Here is a 14799-nt window from a genome sequence, read left to right as displayed (position 1 = left end):
AGCAACCTAGGTACTAAGAAAGAATAGCTGTCATTTACTACCCCCTTACTGGCCTTTGTGTGTGTCCTTAGGATCACTATACACTTTTTCTTCTTCATTAAATTCTAGACTTAAAATCAACTAGATGAGAGCTTGAACTTAGTGATGGGGCTAGGTGACTTGCACCAAGCATATGCTTCTGCAGAGTGCTAACATAATACTGACTTGGGATCTCTGGGATGCACCGGCTTTCCTTCTTAGAAAAGAGGGATTAGTTTATTCAGTTATAAGGTGTCTCACAATATTTTTGTTGAGTTCTGTTACTGCATTCAGGATATTTTCTGGAGTTTTGTTTTGTCATGTCATTGTCCTATTTCAGCTATCCTTTGGCAGTGTGCTCTGAGTATTTTTGAATGAGAATGGAAAAAAAGAGAAAAATCATAAATTGAATATAAACCATGAACATGTTGAAAACCATATGAACAGTGCAATAAGCACCCACAGCTCAGTTTATACATTGATTGGCTATGGATTTTGTTTAATCAAAAGCTTTATTTATACAAAGAATGCATTGCATGTATGAGTTTGGTCTGGTACATATTGGTCATAAGTATGATTTACTCTTTGTAAAGTACCAGTGCCAAGTATACCTAGTACTGTACCAGTACTATATAGCCCGAACACACAGCCTGCAACTTCTAATGGGAATCCTTGATGTGATGAGGCATTAGGTTATTTGAATACTATCAATGTTGTATCACCTGGGTTCTGTTTATACAGCTGATAGATAATTGTGCATCTGATCTTATTATAGGGTCCGTCAAAATACCAGAATGCAAGTTGAAATGAGGGGCCTTTTTAATTCATATGTGTATGTACCCTCCCAACCCAGCTCTTACTGAGTATTTGTTATGGAGCCATACAAATGGGTACAATAAAAGAAAAATAATATAACTGTCTGCTTTCTAGGAATTCAGTCTGGTGGTGGAGACACACAAACAATTGTTAATACCCATGGATAAGTACTAAGGTGTAACTTGGCCTAAGATAGACAGGAAAGACTTCGCAACCAAGGTAACATTGAGAGGGATCTGGAAGGGTGAGTAGGAGTTCCTCCGGGAGCAGTACAGGGAGTGTATACATGCCAACGCATGAAGGGGAAAAATAGTATGACTTTGGGAGAAAATTGGATAAAGTTGTTGGGCTATAACACTAGGAATATTCTGTTCCAAAGACTTCATTTTTGAATGGCCTATGAAAGAGACTGCCTTAGCATAACATTAATGCATCTGGTGACTTGAAATACAGCAGTGAGACCTGGGGTCACATTTTAACATGGTGTCATTATGGGGAAATATTGAGCTATTAACAAATCAACCAAAGGTCTTTTCTGATAAGAACAGTCTTAAGAAAATTGCTGATACTTATTATTCATTGTTAAGCTTGCTACTACTATTATTTTTATTTCCCATTAATGTTTATGTTTAGCATTGGTCCTTTTTCTTAGCTATCTCTAGACTTCCATATGTGAATTTTTAGATATCCTTCCCCAGGTTGCATTTGTAATGAGACTTGCAGTTTTCTTCACACTGGTTTACAGCTTGGTTGATAAAAATCACAATTTGGGTGTGTGTGTGTGTATCTGTAAAATGTTCAGCTAGATCATCACACCTGTGGGCTGTAGTAACAACAGGAGTAGTATATTTTACTTTTTTTCTAAATTTCTATATTTTAATTAATATTTATATTAAAAATAATAACATTGACTTGCCATTGTTACTGCTTAAAGCTCTTGAGCACAGAAATATCATTTGTAATTTTAAATGACCTGCTCATGTCTTCAGTTTTATTTTTGATGTGTATTACACAGTATGGAGTAGGTTGACGAGTATATTTTCCTAATGCTGTGGTTATTGATTTTTCCAGCCTTTGAAGTGAAACTCCATACTCAAATGTATGTGGGATAATTAGTATGTTTCTCAGATGTTGTGAGGACTATTGAAACAAAATCAAATGGAAAATAAAAGACTTTAGATACATAGACACACAACTTCTGGGGGATACGAGCAGCCACTTATAATTTTATTAACTCATAGGCATTTGAGTTTATGATTCCCTATGATTGGTCATTACATGTAGGATTAGGGCAGTTGGTCCTTTAATTATAGTATCTATTTAGAAAATTGTGGTATCTTAGAGTTTATTGGGAATCGTGGAACTTGCTTTTTCTGTCCTGAAATGAGCTCATGAAAAGCATGAATGCACTTGTCATGCGAGGTGGCAGGGGGTGTTTTTGGCAGTACAATAAGTTTTTCCCTGTAAAGAATAGCTGGGATGTAGCAGTGAAGTGTTGGAATGCATGGAGATCAGATTAAATGTATTTGAATTAGTATCTCTATGGGTTTTATATCTCAAAGTCAAAATAGTCATTCTCATCAGATAAAATTATTCTTGACTGGAGAAACTCTGATCCAGAAACAATCTATCATTTGAATCCCTTGATTGTAATATGAATGGATATTCAAGTTGTAACACACTGAGAGTTAATGCTGTATCCCAGTGGTTTATTGAATCACAGTGCCATCTGAAGCATTCCTCTAAGAGCAAACCAGGCAGAATAAGTTTCTAGATACCTACTACCAGGGCACCTCTCTGTGGCACAATTCCCCATGGTGGAATTTGCAGATGAAATGTCTGCCCCACTCCCCATGCAGACAATGTTAGTTCCTGAAGTACAAAAGTCTGTGCTGAAAGGTGCTCTTATCTTGAAGGTCCTTTGAATAAAACGAGGACAGTGTTATAATAAAAATTAAGACAGAAATTCAGTGTATATGTGTGCCATCAGTAGCTCTGACATCAGTAGGTATTTACAGCTAAGGGGCCATTTGTATTTACTTGATCTAATCCCTGTCATTACTTAAAGTTATCAGAACTTTAAACCGGCATCACTCTACCATGTCAAACTTGGGGGATTATTCCTTAGGTAATGAGCAATTACTAGAGGCAGCATACCAGAGAAACATGACCACTTTTAGTTTTGAAAAATAGGAATCTCCTCTATAATTGTGATATGATATTTTTATTTAAGTGTCCCTTTAGGTCACACTTGCTACTTTTTTAGCATCGTTTCTCTTTTACCTTTCAAACATCATCCGCAACTTGATGGACTGTGTTCAGAGTCTGCAGAGGCAATGTTTCCGGTATATATAGCCCGAAGTCCCGCATCTTTCTTGTTGTTGATTTATGTTATTTGACTGTTTCCTGACCTTTTTTGTTCCCCTTAGGTTTCAAAATATTATATATAGTGTTATTTGACTGAACTTCATAGACCACTTTATTAATAAGTGTCCCACCATAGATTCTTAGGTGATAACAGGTAAAATCATAAGTAAATCAATTACATTGAATATAATCTCAGTGACAATCAGGAATACAGTAAATCCATATTGATATAAGTACTTGTTTTAAATAACAGATTTCCAAAACTTGTTAGTTATTAATTAATGTTTCTTTGGCATAGTGGAAGTGGCAAGGCTTTGGAATCACATGGAACCGAGTTAAAATATTAGCCCCCCTTTATACTAGGTGTGTGTTCTTGAAAGCCTTATCTGAAATCTTTGACCTTCAGTCATGTCCTCCATGAAGGAATGATAATAGTATCTATATCTAAGGTTGGAATAAGAATTGGAGATAATACATATGAAGTACGTGACACAAAGTGAGGATCAATACATGGTGATTGTTATTATTTAAAATCACTGCTTCCCATTGGCCTCTTAAGTACATATTAATAATATTCTAATTGGATGATAGAATACCATCTGTTTTCTATCCACATAATGAATGGTAAGTCTGCAGCAGAAGATTGAAAACATGTTGAATAGATTTCAGTAATACTTGGACCTGCAGTGCTAACACAATTTGAACAACAAGAAAACATTCTGACCTTACTATTTAATCATTAACAATATTTGGTTTGGTTTGCTCACAAACTCAAGCCAAATTTGTGGGAAAAGAAAGCCTTCTTAAAAACAAAACAATAAGAAATAATATCTCTATGCATTAATTGTAATCATATGGCTTCTATTAATTAACAGAATATTTGTTAAAGACTAATAAGAAATAGAAACCACAATATATGCCTCCATGAACTTCATAACCATTTAGAGAGAATGATATTCAATGAAAAAGATAAATTACAAGTTCACAGTGTAAAATGGCAAGATAACATGAAAAACTATATATAATTATATATATATATATATATATATATATATATATATATATATATATATATATATCACATACCAAAGGATATGGAGAAAAGGGAGATTAGTGTGCACAGTAGGTTAATCTTTGGATGCTACTTGGAGGAAATAATTAAAATTCTTGGCAGAAGGGAAAAGGAAAGCTATGAAAAGGCATCTTGATGGGTTGTCTCAAGGAGCCAGAAAACAAATACCCATCTGGAATTTATGGGAAATATTAAGTTAATTTGAGAAAAATGATGAAAATATGCATGGAAGATTTTTGTTTACTAATGACAATTTTATTTGAAAAGTGATATGTAGGAATTTTAGTTTTTTGAGCAATGGGTAGATTCTGTGTTGCATCATCTATGCACCAACTTTGAGGATAAAGTGGTTAAGAAGCATTGGGAATAGGAGATGATAGGCAGGAAAGAGTGCAGTGAAACTAGGCATGTGTGCTTCAAGTGAGGCATTTTTTCATGAGAATAGAGGAGTTCTGTTCTGGAAGTCATGGAAGCTAGGCAACCTTTAGACCAAGGCAAGGATGCATGCTTGGGTACGTGCATGTGTGCATGAGTTGGTTTGGGGGGGCACCAGTGAGAGAGGTAAGTACTAGTAGCCTCCGTTTATAAGGTTTGTAAGATAAGCAGAGTCCTGCAGGGGTGTGTAGGGAGAGCCAGGCTTCAGTTAGAGTAAGAGGTAAAATATATGTTCTGAGAATGTTTAAGATGAAGGGATTTCATTTGTAGTAGAATGGATGTTAGAGAAACATTCACCAGTGGGAAAAACCATGGTGGTAAAGTGAGGTGGGGTGAAAAGTGATGATCCGGAGCTGAGTGAGAGGAAGAGTTGATGAGAGGGACTTGGATTTTGAATCTTGTTGAGAATTCTGGAATTGAAATATATACATTAGGTTTAGTAGCATCAAGATTCCGTTATGACAAAGAGTTATTTTAGTGCCAGACAGAACTGGCTAAAGGTCCCAGTTTGTGACAGTCCCTGTTCTATTCATTTATAATTTCAACATGGAGCAACAGTGTCTCAAAAAAAGTTACAATGGTGCTTCCGTTTGCAGTCTGAAAGAACACATTCATGCAAGAAGTGGTCTTTTCTACATGAAAGCTTACAAGTTCTCTGGTCTTGTAAGCAGAATTAGTGATCCCCAGAATCATCAGGAAAGGAGCTCACTGAGCATCTTGTTAGTACATCAGTTACCTCAATTGCAAAATTGTGCCTCAGATTTCCACTCAGTGATTCAAAGTGAACCAACAGGTTTGATATGATTAAAGTCTATAGATTTTTTTCATGCATAGGTTTATGTATGGACTTTTCTCCTGAAATATATATCACCCTGTAAGTGGAAAATGTATTGATCAGCAATAGATGAATTTCTATTTTTAGTGTTACTGGGGTTTGACTTGCAAAGCAGAGCATGAGGACTGGGGTGGTTACATGGCTTCCTGAAAACTCGAAGAGGCTCTGGCCCTGCAGAATCATAAATTCAGAGCATAACCCGATAAATACCACTTTTAAACCTCAACTAATTTCCCTTGGTCTCTGAAAATGGCAATCTGTATTAATTTGCATGACTCTGTAGGCCTCACTATAAATTAAGTCCATGCCACATCAGACAAACCCTTGGTTCATTGTTTTTCATCTGGACTGTTGAATGTCATGAGGAGAGACACCTCACATCTTGAACTATCACGAGAAGGGAGTTTCAGGCCCCCTGCCTTAGCATCCAGAAAGTGTGGCCTGTACTTTTAGAGCTGGGCTGGATGCTAGAGGTCAGTAGATTGCCCTCTAATCTAAAACAGGAGTCCCCTCTTCAGCACCCCCAAGAGTGAGCCAAAGGGCAAGTTTGATTGACTCTGAGGGAAAGCACATCAAGACCTCAGAACTGCAAGGGTCTGAGCCGGGGTGCAGTTATTCAAGCACAGGCTGAGGAACGAGTGGGCGAAGGAGTTTGATTCACACACTGCAGAAGTTCCTGCTAAAATTCTATAAAAAACATTCCAGTTTGACTGAGTTTCAGGTTCTGTATAGGAGTAAGAGGCAACAGAGAATTTCAGCCTTGCTGGAGGATTTAAGCAAAACAGGTTACACTGGAAAACAAAACATAAAACTGAAGAGCCTAGCTTTCCCGTTTAAGAACGTCTGAAAGTGATGAGTGAAGGCTAAAGCCAATCACTGCTCGGTGTGATCATGATAAAACAACACCAGCTTGCACTGTGGCGGGACTAGTTTATACAGCAGCCTATCCTTTCTGAGAATCAGGCCCTACTGAAGGTTATTTTTTTACAGTGCTCCCAACATTTCTACGAGGTAGACATTCTTAGTATCCCATTTTCAAAATAAGGAAACTGAGGCTTAGCCAGGCTAAGTAGCTTATTTAAAGTCATATAGCCAATGAATAGAAGAACTAGAATACAAACTCAGGGCATCAGCTTACAAATATGAAAATGTGAACTTTTAACCAATAAAAGGAAAAACTCACACAGCAGAATATTCTCATTCTTAGATCACGCATATTGAAGGATTTAGGAGTAAAATGTTTTGCCATAGGATCCAGCAGTTCTACTTCTGGGTATACAACCAAAAGAATTGAAAGCAGGGGCCTGAAGAGACATTGACACACCCATGTTCACAGGAGCATTATTTGTAATAGCCCAATCGTTAAAGAAACCCAGATATCCATTGCAGATGAATTAAAAAAATTGGGGTATATACATGCAATAGAATATTATTCAGCCTTAAAAGGAAGTAAGTACTGACGCATGCTATTAACATGGAGGAACCTTGAGTGAAATAGGCCAATCCCAAAAAGACAAATCATGCCACTTATATGAAGTGCCTAGAGGAAATTCATAGAAATTAGAAAGGTGGTTGCCCAGGGCTGAGGAAGGGTGAATAGAAGTGAATGGGGTATAGAGTTTTAGTTTTGCAAGAGGAGGAGAGTTATGCAGATTGGTTACACAATGCTATACTTGACACTATTGAACTATACACATAGAAATGGTAAGACTGTAAAGTTTTGTTATATTTTACCACAATTTTAAAGTCATGATGTTTGCAATTTACCTTGAAATGTTTGCCAAAATGTGTGTGTGTGCATGTTTATTTTTATAGATTGAGCAACTATTGCCAAATATTAATAATTATTTAATCTAGATACAAAGTAAACTGGTATTTACTCTCCTATTGTATTTTTTTATATTTAAAAATAAAATTTTGGGGAAGTGTATAGTTATAATAGACAGAAATGATGTCATGCTTTCTTAGTATTTAAAGCATTAATCAAATATCCTTCAAGTTACAGCTTAAATCTATCATCTTCCAAGACATTTTGTGACTATTCCAATTTCTACGGACTTACCTTTTTTTATATAAATAACACACACACTTAGAACTCATGCTAGTTATACCCTCCAGTTTTATTATGCACATTTGTTCTAATTATCTGTTGCTCTGTAGCAGAGTAGCCCAGAATAAGTGGCTTCAAACACTCCTGATTCAGTTTTGCTCATTCTGCGGATTGCTGGAGAGGTTTTCCTTCTGGCCTTACCTAGGCCGTGTGTGTGGCAGCCTTCACCTGGCACATGGGCAGAGGTTGGCAGAATGCATAGGTTTTCCCGTATGTTGCTTTTCTACATGGCTAGTTTGTGCTGCTTCAAACAATGGAGGTCTCCAGTGGTGAGATTTCTTACACAGCAGCTGTCTCTCTCTAGAGCAGAAGTGGCCATTACCTGGCCACCTAATGGCTAGGCATCACCTCTGTCACTCTATAATGGCTGCAGCTAATCACAAGGCCTGCTTAGAGCCAAGAGAAGGTGAAACAGACTCCACCCACTTCACCTTTTTTGCTGCTATTCACACCTATTGATGGGAAAATCACAAAGAATTTACAGCCACATTTATTCCAGATTGAAGCGCTGTTCAGTCTGTCAAATTCTGTAATAGAGATTATGTATTGATGAGTAAGAGGCAGTCCTTGCTCATTCATAGAACCTATGAATTGGGTCCTATGAAAAAAGAGAAGGCAATGGGCATGTATTAAGTAGCCGTGAGACATACGCTGAGTGGCCAGATTATTATGACCACCTGACGTTTGTAGGCAAATTAGCTACAATTTCCCGCTGAAGTTGCTAGAGGACCAGACCATTATAAATAGGGAAGCAGGTTGTTTACCACGACAGTAGAAGTGATTTTTTTTTTCCTGAAGATATGGGTAAACAGCGCGATTTAACAGCCTTTGAATGTGGGATATGTATATATACACTGAGTGGCCAGATTATTATGACCACCCCATCAGTACTTCGGTGGGCCACCTTTTGCCGGCGATTCTTCTTGGCATTGACTCCATGAGATGTTGAAAGGTGATGCAAGGAATCTGACACCGTGCCTGATGAATACCACTGTCCAGTTCTGTGAGATTTGATGGTTGTGGAACCAGCTGCCTGATGGTTCTTTTAACTTCGTCCCACAAATGCTCAATTGGATTGAGATCTGGTGATTGTGGGGGCCACCTAAGCAAGGTAAAGTCTTCCTCATGTTCTTTTTTTAAAACATATTTTATTGATTTTTACAGAGAGGAAGGGAGAGGGACAGAGAGTTATAAACATTGATGAGAGAGAAACATCAATCAGCTGCCTCCAGCACATCCCTACTGGGGACATGCCCGCAACCAAGGTACATGCCCTTGACTGGAATTGAACCTGGGACCCTTCAGTCCGCAGGCTGACGCTCTATTCACTGATCCAAACCGGTCAGGGCTCCCTCATGTTCTTGAAACCACTCCTGCACAATATGAGCACCGTGGCATGGCGCATTGTCTTGTTGAAAGAAGCCATCTCCATTGGGATATGCCATCAACATGATAGGATGAACTTGATCAGCAACGATACTTAGGTATGTTGTGCTATTCAGACGTTGTTCCACACGAATTAAAGGGCCAAAATCATTCCAGGAAAACATGCCCCAAACCATAACACTGACGACACCAGCTTGAAGGGTTGTACTCATGCATGTGGGGTGCATGCTTTCATGCAGTTTCCGCCAAATTCTCACTCTGCCATCTGCATGATGCAACTGGAAACATGATTCATCGGACCACATGACTTTTTTACAATGCTCGACTATCCAATCCTTGTGTTCCTGTGCAAATTGGAGACGTTTTATCTTGGTAACTGCAGACAGCAAAGGTGTTCAAACAGGCCTTCGGCTTTCATATCCCATACGATGCAGTGTACGGCTAATTTGCCTACAAACGTCAGGTGGTCATAATAATCTGGCCACTCAGTGTGTGTGTGTGTATATATCCCATGTTCAAAGGCTGTTAAATCACATTGTTTACTCATATCTTCAGAAAAAAAATCACTTCTACTGTCGTGGTAAACCACCTGCTTCCCTATTTATAATGGCCTGGCCCTCTAGCAACTTCAGCTCGAAATTATAGCTAATTTGCCTACAAACGTCAGGTGGTCATAATAATCTGGCCACTCAGTATAGTGCTAATTACTTATCTTTAACACAAACTCTAGGGTAGAGTTACTGTTTCTGTTGAATAGGTTGCATAGCTGATGCTTCATGGGGTTAAGAACCTGCTGACTCAAAGTGTACAAAGCGGAGAAATTCAACTCAAGTCTGCTTTGCTCTTTCCTCTTTACTTAATGCTTCACGTGGAAAAACAAACAGCCTCATCAATTTCTAAGATCCTTTGTAGCTGTACAGCCATATTGATCAGATGGAATTGAGTGGGAATACATTATAATACAAAGCCCTGCCCCTCAGTCTCTCCTTGTCCCTCCTACTCCATTAATATGCCGCTGTACCTGAGATCCTCAGCGATGTCATTCAGTGTTTCCTCTCCATGCCGTCACCACCCTCATTCTCAGACGCTTTTCATCTTTTGGGGTCCAGCTGTGTCACCCCTTTGTTGAGTGTACCTCTCCTAGCCCTCCGTTCCTGTGCACTATCAGCACACTTTGTGAAACCCTGTAACACAGTCCTTTCCAACAGGGGCAAAGTTTGCCCAGAAATCATTTAGCAATGTCTTAAGATATTTTGGGTTGTCACAACCTGGGGGGGGGGGGTGCCACTAAAATCTACTGAGTAGATATTAGGATCCTGCTAAACATCCTATAATGCACAGGACAGCTCCTCACCTCACCACCACCACCCCTCCCCCCACAGCTCCCTGCCCACACACACACACACAAATTATCCAGCCCAAAATGGTCAACATGTTGAGAAACATGTGCCAAGTTTGGGAAACTTCACAGAGCCTTTATCACATTGACTTGTTAGTTCTTTACGTGTATGCTTCTCCTGAGAAATTAGGAGCTTTTTGTGAACATGTTTTATTTTTCATTTTTGTATCACCATTGCATGGCACATTGCCGGGACTCAGTAAATGTTTTCTGGCAATGAATTGAAACCAATACCTTACGGAAAGGATAACTGAAGTGCAATGGGGTTGAGGAAAAGAGAGGTTCCTTCCCTCTGTGACTGGCCAATAGGAGAGACTCTGTGGGGGAGGTAGGGTTGGGGGAGCCATGGAAGGAAGGGTAGGATATTGAGTGGAGGAAGAGAACTTGAGGGCAAGGTAACAGTGGGAACAGCATTTGGGGAGAAAGAAGAGTACCATGTGCTTAGGTAAGAAGTTGTTCAGTGAGGCTGGAGCATGGTGTGTGTAAGGGAAGAGTTTATTGTAGGGCTGGGAATTTTGACAGAATGACTGCCTCCCAGGGCACATTTTTTTTGTAATCAGTAAGGAAACTTAGAAGGCTTTTGATTGTGAGATGGATCAGGTTGTCCTTAGGAAGACCACAATGGTAACAGGATATTAGAGACAAGAGATACAGACTACTTGGGCAATCATTGCTCTAGTTCAGGTCATGAGTATTTCCTCAGAGATTATGCCATTAGAGGCCCAGGGAGAATGTGGACACAAGATGTGATTTCATTCCCCAAGTAGATGGCAAGCTGGATGAGAACAAGAACAGTGACTTCTCCATCTGTGTCACCCACAGCACTTCACATGGCAGAGGGAAGCGCATAGAATACATGAATGAGGCAGATATAATCGAGTGAGACTAATTTCCACATATAATTTGAGAGGCTAATCTTTTTCTTTTTGAGAACAAAACATATATTCTAGTTGTTTGATGAGTATTTTGTAATTTGTTGACCAGTGGTGAGATAGGAGACCACAGTTTGGAGGATTGAATCAAGAAGGGCTAGAATGACCTCTAGCTTCTCCCGCAGGTGTGTCCATGCCGAATGCTTTCCTCATCCAGCTCTGAGTGATGTGAAGCACCCATGAAGATGTGTTTCTGTAGCCTTCCTGTATTTATTTTGTTATCAGGGTTTTGCACACCTCCCCTAGGGTGGAAGAGGTAATTAAGTTTTAGTATAAAAGACTTCCTACCAGACATCAGGCTTCATGGGGGAATAAAAGTAAATCATAGATAGCAGGAAATATCAACCAATGATTAGAGCCTGCCCTGTTAATTAGTTCAAATAACTTCAAGGCAAGATTGTGGAGATTGGTAGATACTCTAGAGTTGACCAATATAGGATGGGATTTAAAATAGGATGCAGTTCGCCGAAACCGGTTTGGCTCAGTGGATAGAGCGTCGGCTTGCGGACTGAGGGGTCCCAGGTTCGATTCTGGTCAGGGGCATGTGCCTGGGTTGCGGGCACATCCCCAGTAGGGGATGTGCAGGAGGCAGCTGATCGATGTTTCTCTCTCATCGATGTTTCTAACTCTCTATCTCTCTCCCTTCCTCTCTGTAAAAAATCAATAAAATATATTTTAAAAAAAATAGGATGCAGTTCATCCTCAAGAGGTGGTGTGGGCTGGGAAACAACGAAGGACAGAGTGTTCTGGGCTTTTTTGGGTTTTTCAATAAGTCCTGAGGTAACCTGGGGTAGGTATACCTTTCTTTACCTTCTCTAATCTCATTATGAACACGGATAGAACTAATGTGGTACTTATGCTCTGCTTCTGAAAGTTTGAGTGTTAATATAATTCATATTCATAGGCAAAATAACACAGCAGAAAGAGAGTACTGGGTTTGACTCCAGCTTTGTCAGCTTCTAGCTGGGTGACCTTGAGCAGACTTGTCAGTTCTCTACTTTAGTCTCTCAACTGTAAAATGAAGAAAATGGTCGTTCCAACTTCTGTGTGTAGGGTGATGTAAAGCTCTTAAAAGAGAGCCGAGCACAAATGAAAAATAATGTCTAATGTAAACTAATTGTAAAATAAAATTTTAAAAAGACAGCCAAGCACAAAGTAGATGCTCAACAAATGTAAGTCCCTGATATTGAAAACAATTACTATTACTATTGCTATTACTATTGCTATTACTATTACTATTGCTATTACTATTGCTATTACTATTACTATTACTATTGCTATGACTTTTGCTATTACTATTACTATTACTATTACTATTACTATTGCTATTGCTATTGTTATTGCTATTACTATTACTATTACTATTACATGTCTTTAGATGGGTATATACATGAATCAGTACATAAATAATACTATGCCATGACTGGAATGTCCTTAAGACACAAGCCAAGCTCAAGATTGTTATTAGTCTTACAAACAAAAAGTATATTATGTGCCTTGAAAAATAGGTAGGATTTAGGCAGGTGGGAGAAAGCAGGCATTCCATAGGTGGCTGACAAACCTACAAGAGTGGGGAAGAGCCAGTTAGGTTTTCTGAGAGAGCAAAGGGCCTGGCTTTGCCAGAAATGGATTGCTTTGCAGAGCAGCGGAAAATATGAGCCCTTGAGCACCAGGACTTTATACTCCCCTGTTGGCTCCCTAGTATAGTCATGTTCATGGTAGTCACTTAGCTAAAGGTACATTGACTAAACTATACCAAGAATGATGAAAATTACTGGTAGTCATAAAAATCAAGATGTTTTTCAGTGAACTACAATGCCATCAGGGTTTGATGCTCTGAAATGCTTTTACTTCCCGTTCCTTCATCATTGCCCTTCTAATTAAATGCATCTGTCCATGATGTTCTCATGGTATGGAAGCATAGAGATTGGCTTTAATTTTTACTCTATATACTGCCTGCCAAATTATATGCTTGATATTCAGATCTGCTTTTTGCATTATCAAGGAATAATTATTTCATGTATATATATACACATACATATGTGAAAGTAAAAGGTTTTTGAAATAAAATTTTAAGGAAGGCTGTCACTGAGACCCTTTTTGCTAAACATCTAGCCATTTTATTCCCATTCACATTGGTCTATGCTCTGTATCTGTGTTTATCTAATCCCAAGTTAAATGTTCCTATGAGCTATTAACACTTAATAGGTAAAATTCTGATAGGTGAAAAAGACATAAAGCTGGATAGAGCCAAAGGAGTGACTCGGTAATGATGAAATTTCAAGTTGTTCAGGGGGTATTTTGGGGTAAGACACCCTACCCCTTGGAAGGCATTCTATTCTGATCAAGGTAATATAGGTATTTTCTGTCTATTTGTTTATCTTACCCATTTGATTAAATTCATTAAAGATTTCTCTGACTTAACCTTGAACTAGAGGATCTACCTACAAACTGAAGTGTTTATTACTTTCTTTTGAAAATTGCTATCATTTCTCTCAATTAAAACTTACCTCCACATAGACAGGGGCCTTGTCTGAATCATCTCTGTGCCTGGTTTACAATAGCAATTGGCTCATGTAGGTACTTAATAACTATTTGTTGATGGAATGTTTTCATAATGCATGAGGCTCTCCAGGGCTGTTCACCCAAAGGTCCCTCATGGATCTGTCTTTTTTAAACCAATGGACTTTGAGCTAATGTCTCATTTATCTACATATTCCATCCACAACCCTTGTACCACCCCTCCCAACCTAACAGAGTATTCATTAATATTTGTGGAGAAAGGAAGAAACAAATAACTTCATAATGAAAATAATATTTTTCTTCATAATGGGTGTCTTGATACTCTGAGAAAAGTGGTTTATTGATGAATATTAGCAATATTAAATAAATAACGGAGGAAATTTTTTGCTGAAATACCTCAGATCAATCCCAAATAACTTTTTACCTCTCCTCTCTCAGGCACTAAGAATAGGGCCTTATTCAATAAATAGTTGATAATTGATGAATGCATGGAAGATGGTAACACTTTGGTAAGTTTTGCTCCTTGCATCAATATATGAGGAATTATGTAAATATGGACACTTAGAATCAGTGTAAAGGGAACTGGGGGTCCGGGGGGGGAGAGCACTTAGGATGTGAACATCACTTGCTATATCATTCCTCATGATGATTTCAAAAGCATAGAGACAACTATAGTGAGAAAAGTTTATCACTGCATTAAGAATTAATACTGTATAGGCCCTGGCTGGGTAGATCAGGTAGTCAGAGCATCATCCTCATACACAAAGGTTGTGGGTTTAATGCTAGGTCAGGGAAAAAAAATTAAAATAATACTGTATAAATTTGGGGGACAAAGGACTTATACAATTATTTAGTAAAAATAAGAATGCTCTTGCTTAATAAATGCATCTAGGATACATTTTTCAG

This window comes from Myotis myotis, unplaced genomic scaffold (genome assembly GCF_014108235.1).
Source record: "Myotis myotis isolate mMyoMyo1 unplaced genomic scaffold, mMyoMyo1.p scaffold_m19_p_1, whole genome shotgun sequence".
Lineage (NCBI taxonomy): Eukaryota > Metazoa > Chordata > Mammalia > Chiroptera > Vespertilionidae > Myotis > Myotis myotis.
The sequence above is the reverse complement of the archived record's forward strand: the minus strand, read 5'-3'. Positions refer to the sequence as shown.